Below are 14988 nucleotides of genomic sequence, written 5' to 3' on the forward strand. Positions count from 1 at the left end.
ATGAAAAAAGTTTGTAAGGTCTTAGAATATTCATTTTTATTGATTGTTTTGCAAAAAAGAAAATCCTAATTATAGAAAAAATAACTTGGATCTAATAATACTCCATACCTGGTTTAAAGATGTGAATATAAAAAAAATTCTTAAAATTAGAAAATTTATTAAATTTGACCCCAACATTGAGCTCAAAAGGGCCATAAACCTCTAAAATTACATATTTTAGCTCTAGATAAAGTTTCAAGGTTGTAGTACTCAGATGTGTCGTTAAAAGTGAAATACCAAGAAGGTAAAGTAATACAAGTAATCATATTCATGTTTTTAAAGATAATGGTAAATAAGAACACAAAATTAGATGTGCTTACCCTTTTCTTAAGAAACATGATTTTGTCAGCCTAGTAATAGCATGCACATACCCCCAACAATCCTATTTTTAAAGACAATTGACTAGTTGATCATCAATCTTATAAAACTACAAATTTTTTACTTTCAAACTCACCAAACTCATAATTTTGTAGATTTGTTCCACCATCAAAGTTAGCACCAGCTTATTTTTACTAATTCAAAGTGGAATGAGAGTAAGATATCCATTTCTAAGAAAAGCAAGGCTTGCAATGATTGAAAGCCTAGGCAGTAATTTATTTAGCAATATCCAACATTAAAGTCCCACAAAAGCTTAGGAGGTGGAGGTTAGACCCATATATTTGTGCATGTCCCAATGGTTGATATCTTCTAAGAGGTATGCATTTGCCAAGATTAGACTTCTCCTTGTGGAAAATAGGTTTGAAATCAAATGAATTAAGTCCTTGTAAAAGTCTTCTTTAGAATTGAGAGATTTTTGATATAAGACTTCTAAACATATCCCTAGATTTTAAAAAAATACCACTTTTTCAAAAGGATGCACACTTTATAAGGCTAAAACAACTCCTTCCAACAACCCCTCCCCCTCGACGGCAAATTTGGAGTCCCTTTGTAAACCCTCATTTTTCTTCCTTAGCTAATTTCTTCTAAGCACTCAAACAATATAACCATAAGTAAGACATGATTATCAAAGCCTCTCATAGGTGCCTATTTGCTCCTTTGAGATGTTATGAATTAAAGCTTAACTATTTCTAGATACATTAGGATAAATATTTACATATTGAACTACAACGAAATGTATTTTATTACAATATGTGTTTGCTATTAATGTTGAGAGACTTCTTGTGAAATATTTTTGAGATATTTACATTCAAAATAAAACTTGGTTGTTCCATGAAACATTGATTATATTTGCCCCAATTAATGGTGTACATTTATATTTTTCATGTCTGATAACAAGATTTGGTCCATTTAGTACTTGAAATCTGGTTTTTCTTCCTTGTATGAAGAAATGCAATTTTAGTTCATGGCTCAGCAACCTATCTCTAAGAATTTTGCATTTCTTATAAGAGTACTTTTTGTATGGGTTTTTGTTTTGGGCAATAGAGAAAAGACACATATTAAATGTTTACGATAAAAATTGATTAAAAAATCGCTATCCTCTAAAGGGATGGAGCATGAATTGATTGAGAAGACAAGGGATGATATGATTTTTTATTTTCTTCACAAAGTAAGAAATTCATCTAACTTGAACTATCTCAAGGCAATGTTAAATGTTCCTTTCAACCTACAAGAGCTTATGGAAGATCTTATTGACAAGCTTCAAGTTACAAGGAAGATTATATTATGCATTAACAAGCTTCAAGTTACATAGAAGATTATATTATGTATGTAGAGAGTCTTACAATTAATAATTATGTGCATTACATTGATTCAAGCAACAAATGCTCCCAAGACATCTCTTATTACCAAGTGGAAACTCATTAATGAGAAGTTTAATATTAGAATATCTTGGAGATCTAATGAATGGGGCCTTTATTGACAAAGTAGGAATTAATCTAAGTTCAACTATATCAAGGCCCTTCAAGAGCTTATGGAGGATTTTATTTACAAGCTTTAAGTTTATAAGGAATATTATATTAGGCATGTAGGGAGTCTTGCAATTGATCAATATGTGCATTACATTGATTCAAGCAACCAATGCTCCCAAGACAACTCTTATTATCAAGTGGAAGATAATTGAAAGTAGGTTAACCTTTACTAAGCAACATGTCCATGGACATGCTAACTAGCACAAATCTAGCATGTGTTAACTAGACTTAAATATAATTGAGAATGTGAATTTTTTTGTCATGCTATATACAATTGGAAAGCTCTTTAAAAAACAGATCTTGATGTGTAATTTGCAACAAGCTATGATTTGATTTATGCAAATGTTACCATATACCTATTTTATCATGATAATTATATTTTTTTGATTTTGGAGATGCTTATTTATTAAAATTATAATATTAAAAAAACCAAAAAAAAACTTTCTTCCCATATATTTTCTCTCTCCAAGATCTCTGGCAGGGCTTTTTTGAGACCTCAAAACTCCCCTAATGTTCCATAGCTAAATTGTTACTATTTGGATAATCTTATACTTTACTATTGAGCACATTCATGTCAAAAGGACTATCCTTACAACAAAGCTCACTAGACAAACCTCTTCAAATCACACATTGTAGCAAGCTACTTGATACATGAAGCCTATAAACAACTTTAGAGAGTTCTTCTTTTTGCTAAATCATCCAAATCCCCCTGGTTTTTTAGAAGATCACTTTTGGATGGAAGTTTTGTCCTTCACCAAAAGATATTCCCTACAATTCTGTAGATACTTTTTGTAATCCTCCCCCACTCTACTTGTAATTTACCTTAGTATAAAAACTAGTATTTCAAAGTCCTACTCATGTGGATATTATAGACATCAATGTTATTAATGAAAAAAATTTAAGACTACTAGTATCTAGAGAACTCAATCACATACCTTCCAAAAACTTTGATATTAATGAAACCATGGAGTCCCTTTTAGTTGGCTTTGATAAATTTCTAGATATGTTAAGACTAGATAAGTATCTCTATATGGACTAATTTAAGTCTTACATTTTTCAAAAAATTGTAAGTGCCATAAAATACAATAATAAAAAAGTGTTGACATGTCATATCTTATTTGAAAACAAATAACTTTAGCCTTAATAATGATGTGCTTAAAGTTATAAAACACAAGGTACTATTTTACAAGGGATTAGGGCCATAGACAACCATACTGACCTATTTCTTGAATGAAAAAAAAAACTATAGGCACATCTAACATTGTACTTAACAACCTACCAAAAGACTTGTGTCCAGCATTACATGCATTTCATGAAGGACAAATGCAATTTTACCCACAGTTTTTTCCCCCCAATAATCTTGGGATCTAAGAATTTATATGCATTACGTTTGTACTTTTTGTACACCAATAAACATGCACATATAAACACACTATATTGGCAAAAAAAACCAAGCTACTAGTGGTTGCAAAATTGTGGCTAGATCTCTAACTAGCAACTCTCTCAATTTATTTGACCTCTTTTTGTATGCTCATTGGGCGTTTTTTTTGCCAATGTCTATAGCTAGCCAATATGTATGCATATCCTAGACTTGCTTATGAATTTTTGTAGCATATGTTATAATCTATATACTTATGTAACAAAAGAAATTTGAATAGCAAACTAAAGTGTTGAAGCTATAAAATAACATAGAGAGTACAAATGATAAATATTCATATTTTTCAAGCAAATTAAGAAGAACTAAAGAAGCAAGAAGAAGATAAGAAGAGATGGAGAAAATACCTAATTCTGGAATTGAAGAAGAAACTCCCTCACTTTCTTATCGATGCATGCAATGTTCCTTTAGTTAGAGATAGATTTCACTCAATGACAAACTTCAAGCCTATGCATACAAAGTCACTTTCTTATTGATGCATGCAATGTTCCTTTAGTTAGTGATAGATTTCACTCAATGACAAACTTCAAGCATATGTATACAAAGTAATATAGGAAAAGAGTATATTGTCTTTTGTTTTCTTGTTGCACTACTCTAAAGCTATATACACAACTATAGGCACTACTATATATGTTTCTATACATTTACACAAGAAAAGGAAATAGAATACATAGCTGAACTATCAAAACCATGAAAGAACATAAAGGAAGAACAACAAACATCCATATTACTCAAGAAACATAAGAAATAAGAAGTAGAAAAGTAAAAAGAAAAGAAGGGACAAATATCTTATATTAGAATTGAAGAAGAACCTTCTTCACTTTCTTGTGATGCATGGACCCTTTTTTACTTGAGATAGAAGAAAGTGCATCCTTTGTTATTTTTCTTGTGCCTACATATTTTCATCAATCGATGATTTTCAAGATCACGTAACAAAGTAATATAAAGAAATAGTACCTTATTTTATCAATTATATGCACTATCACCTATATGAATACGTTTATTATTATATGCACATTTATATGTACTATTACATATGTGTTTGTTGCACTATTCTCTACATCTTACAGATAGAAATTGTAGAATTAATGTACTATTAAGTGCAGTAATGTGTGGTCTTGCAATACATTCCAGCATAATAGAAGCTTATAACATGCTCATAAATGTAATAAGGCAAGGCTAGAGTTGTGATTTTAAATGCCAATATAAGCACAACCGAATAGTATGCATCTATAGGTGTGCTTAAATATATAGGAATAGCGAAAACTTTTGGGGTGTTTAGAACTGTGTTTAAATGTATGTGAGATACACTTTAGTGATTGCAAGTATAAACACAACACAATTGTTATCGTACTGTTAAACACACTCACTAATACACATAAAGCATCTATATATCTGATTTGATTATGTTGTAATGAATCCACAATCCATTCTTCTAGGAATTTAAGTGTATACATCTTACATAATGGTGCACTTGAAAAGACTGTGGTTGATTTGTTTATTTTTGGGATTGGACAAACCAACAACTCATTATCAAATTTACAATATCGAAAGGTTTAATGGTAACAACTTTCAAGATTGTTACATGGACGAGTTTTCCATTTGCTATACCATTCACAATATGTTCACCTACATTTACCTAGCACTCAAATGATCCTTCTTTATAGGCATCTTTAAAGCAAACAAAAACAAACTCAGACGGCTTAATAATGCTACCAATTGTGTGTACATACAAATATTGCTATGATTGCACATGTTCTCTCTTCTTGCAAAGAATTATTGATGTTGTTATGTGCTAAACATGGTGAATGCCCTACTTACAATAATAAATACCCAATCAATATGGATTACCAATATTAGTCAGGATCTTTGATCAATTTCCCTAGTAAAATTTTAGATGCATGCTCTACAAACATTAATAAATGTTACAAAGATTTGGTCTCATTATAGTAATCAATACTATTATGAAATTGACCTTCAAATATAAAGCTAAAAACTATCTATGCATCCACAATGATGTTGGCCATTGGTCCAATATGAAACCAATGCAATAACCTTCATTACCACTCCAAGGTTGTATACATCTCAATTTCTACATTGTCAACAATATTTTCATTGCACTTGCTAGTAGTATTAAAGGGCAAATACATGGTATTTTGATGGGTTTAGTTGCTCTTCCTTTTGATGCACTAGCATACTTCGAATAAAATTTTGTAAAGGCCTACCACAAAGCAACATATATGACATTTTGAAATGCTTTTCTCACACATTCAAGTACTATCATGATCTCAAAATGATTAATGTACCCAACCCCACCTTATTCCTCAAAGATGATCCAAATTCCTTCTTAAGTATCTATAAAAGTATATTAGAACAGTTTTATATTTCCCAAAACTCTTTCTTCTTCCTTGAAATAGGACATTTTGTCTTAGTATCCACACACTTCCTTAATGTGGAACTCTTGTGTGAAAGTGGGTTCACAATAATAAGGACATATGACAAAAAGAAGGTGATCCCTTTTACCTATGGCAGATTTATCCAAGAAGTAGGACATTGGCCAAATTGATGGTAACATAGGCCTATCCTCTATTCAAATAATCACATGCAGATACAATATATGACAACATTTGACTGTTGGCTAAAAGCTTTACAAGAAATGGATCGTGTAAGACTAGACTTTGGAAATTCATATAATAGAGGATTTATCTGAGCCTTTGAAGGTGCAAGTGTGGTATTACAGGCTCCATGCAATTTTCTATCCTACATAGCTCTCCCCAAGCACTACGTGATGAGCCTAGTATCTTATGTGCTTTGAGTGAGATGGAGGCATCAAGCCTAAACCAAATACCAAAGAGAGTCACTACCAAGCGACAGAGGGTACTTCCTTACATTTATGGACTACACATTTGTTGGTGTTGACTTTTGAAGACAATAACATGGGACAAGGGTAACCACCAAGCCATATAGGCTTCCCCTTGCAATGGATAGCCATGCACCGCTTAGTGGTGACCCTCGAAGATAATAACATGAGATGAGAGTCACCACCCCAGTGATGGAGGTTTTCCCTAGTAGTGGGTAGCCACACATTGCTTGGTAGTGACCGTTAGAGACAATTACATTGAACGAGCATCACCATCAAGCCATAGAGGATTCCCCTAATTGAGGGTGGCTATGTATAGCTTGTTGGTAACATTGATGATATGGAATGCGGGCCACCACCAAGAGTGCGAGGGAGGCTTCTTGTGGCCATGGGTTGTGAGGCTTCTGTTGGCAATGTTTAGCTATGCACCACTTGGTGGGGATCATTGGAGTCAAAACCAAGGGATGAGGGTTAGCATCGAGCGAGGGAGACAACTTGTGGCAAATGGATTGCTCCACAGATCACTCAGTGGGTGACCCTGAAAAACCATCCATAAAGCAAAACCCTAGTGCGAGGATAATCACCATGGGAGAGAAAATCTCAAATATTGGTGGTGACCTTCGAAGACAATAACACACAATGAGGGTTATCACTAAGCGATGGAGACTTCCCTAGTAGTGGGTAGCCATGCACCGCTTGGTGGTGTCAATTGGAGACAATTCAATTGGACGAGGGCCACTGTCAAGCCATAGAGGCTTCCCCTCACCGAGGGTGGCTACGCACAACTTGGTGGCCACCACCAAGTGATGGAGGATTATCCTAGCCATGGGTCATGAGGCTTCTATTGGCAACAGTTAGCTGCCATGCATCGCTTGTTGGTGGGGACCACGTCGGAGTCAAAAATAAGCGATGAGGGCCACCACTGAGAGTGATGGAGGCAAGTTGTGGCAAATGGGTTGCCACAAATCATTGGATGATGATACTAAAAGACCATCCACCAAAGCGAAACCTTGGTGCAAGAACCATCGCCATGGGGGAGAAAATCTCAAATATTTATTGTTCGAGGATGTTTATTGGAAATAAAACATGGCCTTATTGACGAGTAGGTCATGATAGAATTAGCATTAGTAGAATCTTTGTTTGGCACGACAGATTCTTGATGCGGATGGGTTAGAGATATTCTTCTTCTAGGGGTGGGCTTAATATGAGGGCCCAACAGATCAGAGGTAGAGCAGAGACTAGGTGAAGGTGAGAGTCAGAAATCTACAAAATGCATGTGTAGAGTCTAGTTTGGAGGATCTATTGTAGTAACTGGTTCATGGCATGAGCATCGAGTATTTTTCATTAACCTATTAAGGGTGTGGACATTAGGTATCGAGTGATTTTGCATTAACATGCTATATTTTTAGCTTTGTTTTGGATGGGTCCCTATCGGGACATAATGCAGGGCATGACAGAGACACATGCTTATTTCTAGGGGTTTAACAAAAAGTAACATAAAGTATTACTAGCAGAGAATAGTTGTTGAGCTACATATATTCAGGCCATTGATTCCCACTGTCTGTTGATCAATTTGGGCATTGATCCTCATGGGAGATAGTGTTGTGGTCCACCACCATTTTGGGAAAAAGGAAGATAGAAATTAGAATCCTAAAAGGGGTTCCCTTGTCATTATGTGTCTATCATTTAAAGACGTACCATTGAGCATATATGTGCAAATAGTTTATGGTTTAGGTGTGTGCCTCACACTCATGCTTTCTTGATTTCCTTTGATCATGTTTCCTCTCTTGCATCTAGTGCATCTGTTCTCATCTTTCTCCTGCTTCAAGCTTGCTCGATTACACTTGCTCCCTCGATGTTGTAGAAGAAGGAACCCATCTAGCGATGGATGCTAGATCTTCAAGCAAGGTGACATTTGACAACATAGTAGGTGTGGGCTACTTATAACTTTGTGCCATTTCTAATTCTGTGAACAAAAAGTGAGAAGGTCTATGAGAGACAAGTGAGAGGGGCCTCCATGAAGTGGTGAGTCATCTTATCATTCTCTGTTGGCTACGAAGCCCCCGTAGGCCTTGAATGCACTTAAACACAACGTGGGTTAACAACAACCAAGGGAGGCATCTCCCTAGGCTAAAGAGCTCCCACAAATTAGTATGGGTCACCACCAAGTAAGGGAGGCCCCTCACTAGGGCGAGGGCAAAGAGCATCACTTAGTGTTAACCTTCGTGTGCACTTGAATACACTATGGGTCACCACCAAGAAAAGGAGGCTTCTCCTTAAGCTTAAGAGCTTCTATATCACTTGGTTTTAATGCTCGTGTGCACTTGAACATATTATGGCTCACCACAAAGCAAAGGAGGCTTCTCCTTAGGTGTAAGACCTCCCACATCACTTGGTTTTAACCCTCATGTGCACCGAACACCATATGGGTCACCATCGAAGAGGGAGGCTTCTCCCTAGGGTTAAGAGCTCCCACATCACTTGGTTTTGACCCTCGTGTACTTTGAATGTCATATGGATCACCACAGATCAAGGAAGCCTTCTCCCTCGGCTTACAGGCTTCCACATCACTTGGTGTTGACCCTCATGTGCATTGAAGGCCATATAGGTTGCCATAGGGTGAGGGAGGATCGTCCCTAGGCTTAAGAGCATCCACATTGCGAGGTGTTGATCCTCGTGTGTACTTGAACATAGTATGGGTCACCATTGAGTGAAGGAGGCTTCTCCCTATGCATAAGAAATTCCACATAGCCTGGTGTCAAGCCTCATGTGCACTTGAATGTAGTATGGGTCACCACTGAGCAAAGGAAGCTTCTCCCTAGACGTAAGACCTCCTACATAACTTGGTTTTGACCCTAGTGTGCACTGAACGATGTATAGGTCACCTCAATCTCCCTAGACTTAAGGGCCCCACATTGATTGGAATGCACAAGTAGGTGCTAGTTGACAATGACGACTTCCTTACTTGATCAAGGGGTTCAAGGACATCGGCTACTAGTAGCTCTAAGACAACAGGCCACAAAAAACATGTGACTCTCTCACGATACATTGGTAAATTGGATTATACAAAGGTACATATATGCAAACACACTTTCAAGCAATATATTCCAAAGAAACATTTGTATTGATCTGAACAAATGATTTTGATGTTACATATTATAATTTTTCATAGTGAATATTCTCCAGACAATGCAAGGCTCCCCATTTTTGTGCTCAAGGTATTCATTAGGTTTTGTGGAGGATATGCCCTTCTAGTGAATGCAGAGAAAATAATTTTCGTCAAGAAGTGGCATGCATTGTGGATGTTTGGCATTGGATATAGATTCCAATCTTTGAGGGCCCCTTACTAAATATCATATGCCACTCATGCCATTTCAGCGGGAGTCCAAAAACTAAGAGACTTATACAAAATGAGAAGTCTTGTAGTGGAAAAAGTGTAGGGTTCCTATAGAGCCTGCCCCTCCATGAGTGCTAGCTATAGAGCCATTGCCTCTAACAGAGCTAGCACCACTTATACAGCTGCCGACCTCGAGTGACAAGGGTGATGAGGATGAAGAAATTTCACTAAAGAAGATGAAATCATCCCCTTGAAGCCTATCTATAGCAAGGAATGAATGCCTGCTTATCCGCTCCGTGAGCCCCATATCTAGCCTTGTCTCTCTTTGGAGGCCATCCATTGTAAAAAAAATTCATTTTTACACGAGTTATTGTATGCTTCTTATACAGCTGCCAACCTCGAGTGACAAGGGTGATGAGGATGAATAAATTTCACTAAAGAAGATGAAACCATCCCCTTGAAGCCTAACTATAGCGAGGAATGAATGCTTGCTTATCCGTTCTGTGAGCCCTATATCTAGCCTTGTCTCTCTTTGGAGGCCATCCATTGTAAAAAAATTTCATTTTTGCACGAGTTATTGTATGCTTCTTATCTCTTTTGTTTCAATATTTTTAGAGTAACAACAAGGTTTGAGTTTTGCGAGTCCTTTTTCCTTCTTCTAACCTCGTTTTATGTTGAATTAATTTGTAAAACCATTGGAAAACTTCTAGTAGGCTATTTTCTTTTGTGTACCACCACCGTGTCTTGTATGCCTAAAGTATCTGGTCCTTGCTTGGTGATGGGACTTCTCTATTCCCTTGGTGGACCAAATCAACAAACTTTCATACTATCTCACAAACCAAGGATCATGGCTATAAATAATATGCTCTCCATAACAAAAGAGATTTAATTGGTTAAGTGTTAAGTAGTAAGTTCAAAGCCTAGTGAAGCTCCATATGAAGTTTGAAAAAACTCAAGTGCTATCTACTTGATCATAGTTCATTGAAATTGATTATATGTGTCATTTACTTATCATCTACCTTGAATGGAGTGAGTTGCATTGTTGGCACCTCATTCCTAGAGAGGATCAGAACCAAGCAAAATGGGCCCCTACGTTAGTGAGGAAAGTCCCCATTTTGCATGGTAGTGACCTTTTTTCATCATCTACCTTGATATTGGTGAGTTGTAGTGTTGGGGCCCCTCATTTTTGGGGAGGGTCACTACCAAGAAAAAAAAGCACCTCCCTCAAAGAGGAAGGGTCCCATATCACTTGGTAGTGACCCCTTTTGTAGGTGTCACTAAAGCCTCATATTTGCTCTCTCTTTCGCCCAATTTTTTTTTAAAATCAAAGGAGCTTCCTTATCATATAGTGCGTGAAATAGTTTTCTCACCAGGAATCCTTCATGTAGGTTTTGAATTTGTCGACGGCCTTCTTGAAGGCCGAAAGATCCTCAATGGACCAAAGTGTTTTGTTACAATAAATGAACACTATGACCAACATCTCCAGGACTTCAGCCTTCCTGTTCCTTACTCTTCCATCATCCCCATGATCTTTGACTGTATTATGTAGCGCTTTCCATTACCTGTGATGAATGCGAGAAGAAATTTTTGGGCTTGCAATGGAAGCCCAAAAACCTTCTTGCCTTAACCCCACCTATTGAGAGTGTTTCATGGGAAACACTATTTCCATTTTTTGATCTCTAAGGATCTGCCTCAATCATAACATTCCCCCTACGGAGACTAATGTCTGACAAAACCCTCTCAATAGTCTTGATGGCACCATCCCTGGCCTTTTGGGGTTGCAATTTCCATGCAAATCTAATGTACAGATGCACAATTTTCTTAACTATTCTGCACAAGGCATGCAATGTGCACATGTGGATGTTTGTTAAAGGGCTATCTAAAATGGCCTAAAAGTTTGGATCTTTGGTGTGTCTATCAGGCATCCTGTTTCAACTACTAGCATTGCAATCCTTGGCCACGTCCATGTAGTAAATACAAGGACTCTTAGCAGTAGCACTTATTGACATATTATACAAGCACTTTAGTGTCTTTAAATATGCGGCTATGTGCCACTCCACTTTATATTTCCCAAACCCTTTGATGCTTAGTTCCTCCCTTGATTGTTGAGCACTTATTACCTCCGGTATAGAAGTTCATTGAAACACCTAGTTCAACACGATCTTTTGTGTCAACCTGAAATGCTCCCAACCACCAGATGTCTTGCTCCATTTGCACATTGAAGTGCATTGAGTCCTCGGAGCCTTCACTCCCCTCAGTAGGTGGCTGAAGAGCCCTATTCATCAAGGTGATAGAAACTCTCTCCATTTTCTTGCCCTTCACAATCTTTGTTTTATTCAGCTTGATAATGAAAAGGGCAATCCCATTTGTATTTGCATGCTCTAGCATATAAAACCTAATCATTGCTCTTTGCAATGTCCTTAAGTCAAATAATATGTTGTTACACCTGTCATAGTTTAGCACTCTTTTCTTTCCAAGATAGCTGTCTATGATGTGAAATGGCTCACAAAGACTTCTAAGACTCGCTGGTTGATGCTGTGTCTTGTTTGTTGAACTGAAACTGGCTTTGGAAGCAAAGACCCCTTGACCCCTTTCTTCTTCAATGTCTCTTGCATAACTTTGAAAAATTGGGTATATTTGTCTACTATTCCCCACCCTATCTAGGGTGCTTTGGATGTCCTCTTTGTCTAGGCAAGACCCTTGCAAGAACTTTTCAACACATTGCTCCTTGGCTTTCTTAAACCTCTTCTCAATCAACATGCTCCTTACAATTTTGGGAGGAATAATGTTGCTACAGGATTCCGATGCTTTTCCCACATTCCTTGTTTCTTTTTCGGGTGGAGAATGGCCTTGTTAGTTACAATGACCATGTCACATATATGAGAGTGGATTCATAACACATTCACAGAATGGCCACTTACTTCAGACTTGATGCTCCCTCTCGACATAAAATGGACTAATACAAGTAGTTCAGGGCGAGTGACCAACTATTATCATATTGTTCTGCAACCTTCGCTTTCAAGCTTGAGAGTCTTGATGTTCTTCAGAATTCTTTGCCTCTCACCCCACCCAAGTGTCGTTTCCTTCCGCCTAGCTACATGCAGCTGGGTTTCAAACCTCCTTATTTTTTCTTAGCTCTCCTCCAATTGTTTTATGATTGTAGCTCTCTCGTGGAGTAACCATTGGTTCTATAGCTTCAAAATGTTTGAATGGCCTACTAGATTGTATGTATAAGCTAGAAGCCCTTGGTTGCTATCTCCAACAAACCTCAGTAATGAGAAACATGATGAGAATGAAGGGGTGCTTCTCGTTGTGGGATCCACATGATATAGTCCATATAATTATGGCTACTTGACATGGAAATTACATATAACAATGGAAAGCATGGTAAATTCATGCCTCTTACCACTTGAAGTTCAAAGTTATAATAGAGAACCCACTTGAACCCTTAAGAGTAAAAATTTTAGATGTTTATTGAGCACATATTATATGATTTTTTAAAAAAAAATTTGGATGCGCATTCCTTGTTATTGCCTATCTATAAATATTTTTCCAAAACCCTTATAGTTCCATATATATTGACTATTTTTTAGGTTAACAGCCTAATGAAAAATTCTATGTTATTTTGCCATCCCTATATGACTAGTTGGTGACCCTTGAACTAGCTTTGTATCTCGAGTTTAATCTTGCTACATAAATCTTTGCTTCCCGAACCTAATTGAATAGTCAAGTTATCTCAATGGTTTCCTAGCCTATACTCTCTTAAAGCTAATCTTTATGAGCCAGCTCGAGGGAGGGTCCATGACAGCATGATTGTCTCTATTTTTGCCATGTTGATTTTAGAGCCAGACAAGACATCAAAGTCTTCATATATCTGAAGGAGTTCTTTCGTGGAAGGTTGCCCCAAATCCCATCACTTGAAAAAGATTATCCTAAAGCCCATCACTTGGAGGATTCCTAGTAGAAAGGATCATGAGAGCCTATCATAAGATTTTTCGAAATCCATGATTAAAAGGAGGTCTCCAATCTGCAAGCTTTTCTCACCTCTTGAACACAATTCTCATCCTCACCACATACAAGGGTCATGAGTCATGACCATGCGATATGAGGGCCCTCCACCATTGACATGGGGATCTCTCGCTTAGTGGTGACCCATACGGGGTTTACCTCACAAAAGGGTCACCACCAAGCGATATGGTACTTTGCCCTTGGGAGGGCCTCTCTCGCTTTGTGGTGACCCATTGTGGATTTAAACCACACAAGGGTCACACCCGAGCAACAAGCTCATAGGAATTGAAATAGTGAGATCAAGCAATAATGTTGCTTTGATGTCACATTTCACCACTTGTGCTAGTATAGCAAATTGCATGAAGTCCTAGCTAAATCTGAAAAAACACAGAACAAACAAAGTGAATCGCAAACAAAGTAATACCATAGAAGCTCACCTCTAGGTTTGTCAAGGACTTGTCTTCATCACCAAATAGGACTGATGTTTTCTTGGATTGCTCCATGGAGCAACCTTGCTTGCACTAGTGTTTGGGATACACGTCTCCTCCAGCACGGACCGTTGTGTCTTGTTGATGTTGTGAGGGGATTTCGTCCCCTCCTTATGCTTCATCATTGGGGGCTTCATTGGGATGGATTTAGCAACCCCCTTCCTTGATGGAGTCCTCATGGCAACAAGCAAACAAGCAAACTAGGTGCAAAGCACCAAGAAGAGAGTTTAAGTGGCATAGCAAAGAGCCTTGGGGGACTATGTTGAGAGCTTGATGGCTAGAGGGGGATTGTGTTGTATTTGGGGCAATGAGCTTTAGCATGTCTCCTATGCCCCATCAATTGGATGATGGCGAGATTCGTTTGCGGGATAGGACATTTCTCAGTAGTTCAAACTCGAGTCTACTTGATTGAACTCCATCCATATGTGATCATAATGATACCATATACGTATGTCGTAGCTTGACATTGTCTGCTCTGGTGGTCTAGCGATGTGCTCAAATTTTTTTACAATTTTAAATTTTCTTATCTAGGGATTTTCCTCCAAAATCCAAATTAAGAATTAATGGAAGCACCAACCAGGCACATGAAAAATTGTCCTTTTTTCTTATACCGCCAAACTATGCTTTCATGTATCAAGGGCTAATTTTTTTCTAGATTGTCATTTTTTTTCAATGGTGTATTTTATAAATTGCACAACACTTTCTCTCTTCTCAATTTCTTACAAGGCCAAAAATTGACCTCAAATCTCCCCTACTAAAGGTTGTCCCTACTTGTAACCAAAGTATAGGAATCGATATTGAGAGTCTCTTAAAATTCAAACTAGATGCTTACATTGTAAGAACACCTTTAGAAACTCCATGTCTACTTCAATAGCAGAGATACATGATATGAAATGTATCTTAGCTGATGAACC

The sequence above is a fragment of the Lygodium microphyllum genome, chromosome 1, assembly GCF_053477565.2.
Source record: "Lygodium microphyllum isolate KBCC chromosome 1, Lygodium_microphyllum_v1.1.10, whole genome shotgun sequence".
Lineage (NCBI taxonomy): Eukaryota > Viridiplantae > Streptophyta > Polypodiopsida > Schizaeales > Lygodiaceae > Lygodium > Lygodium microphyllum.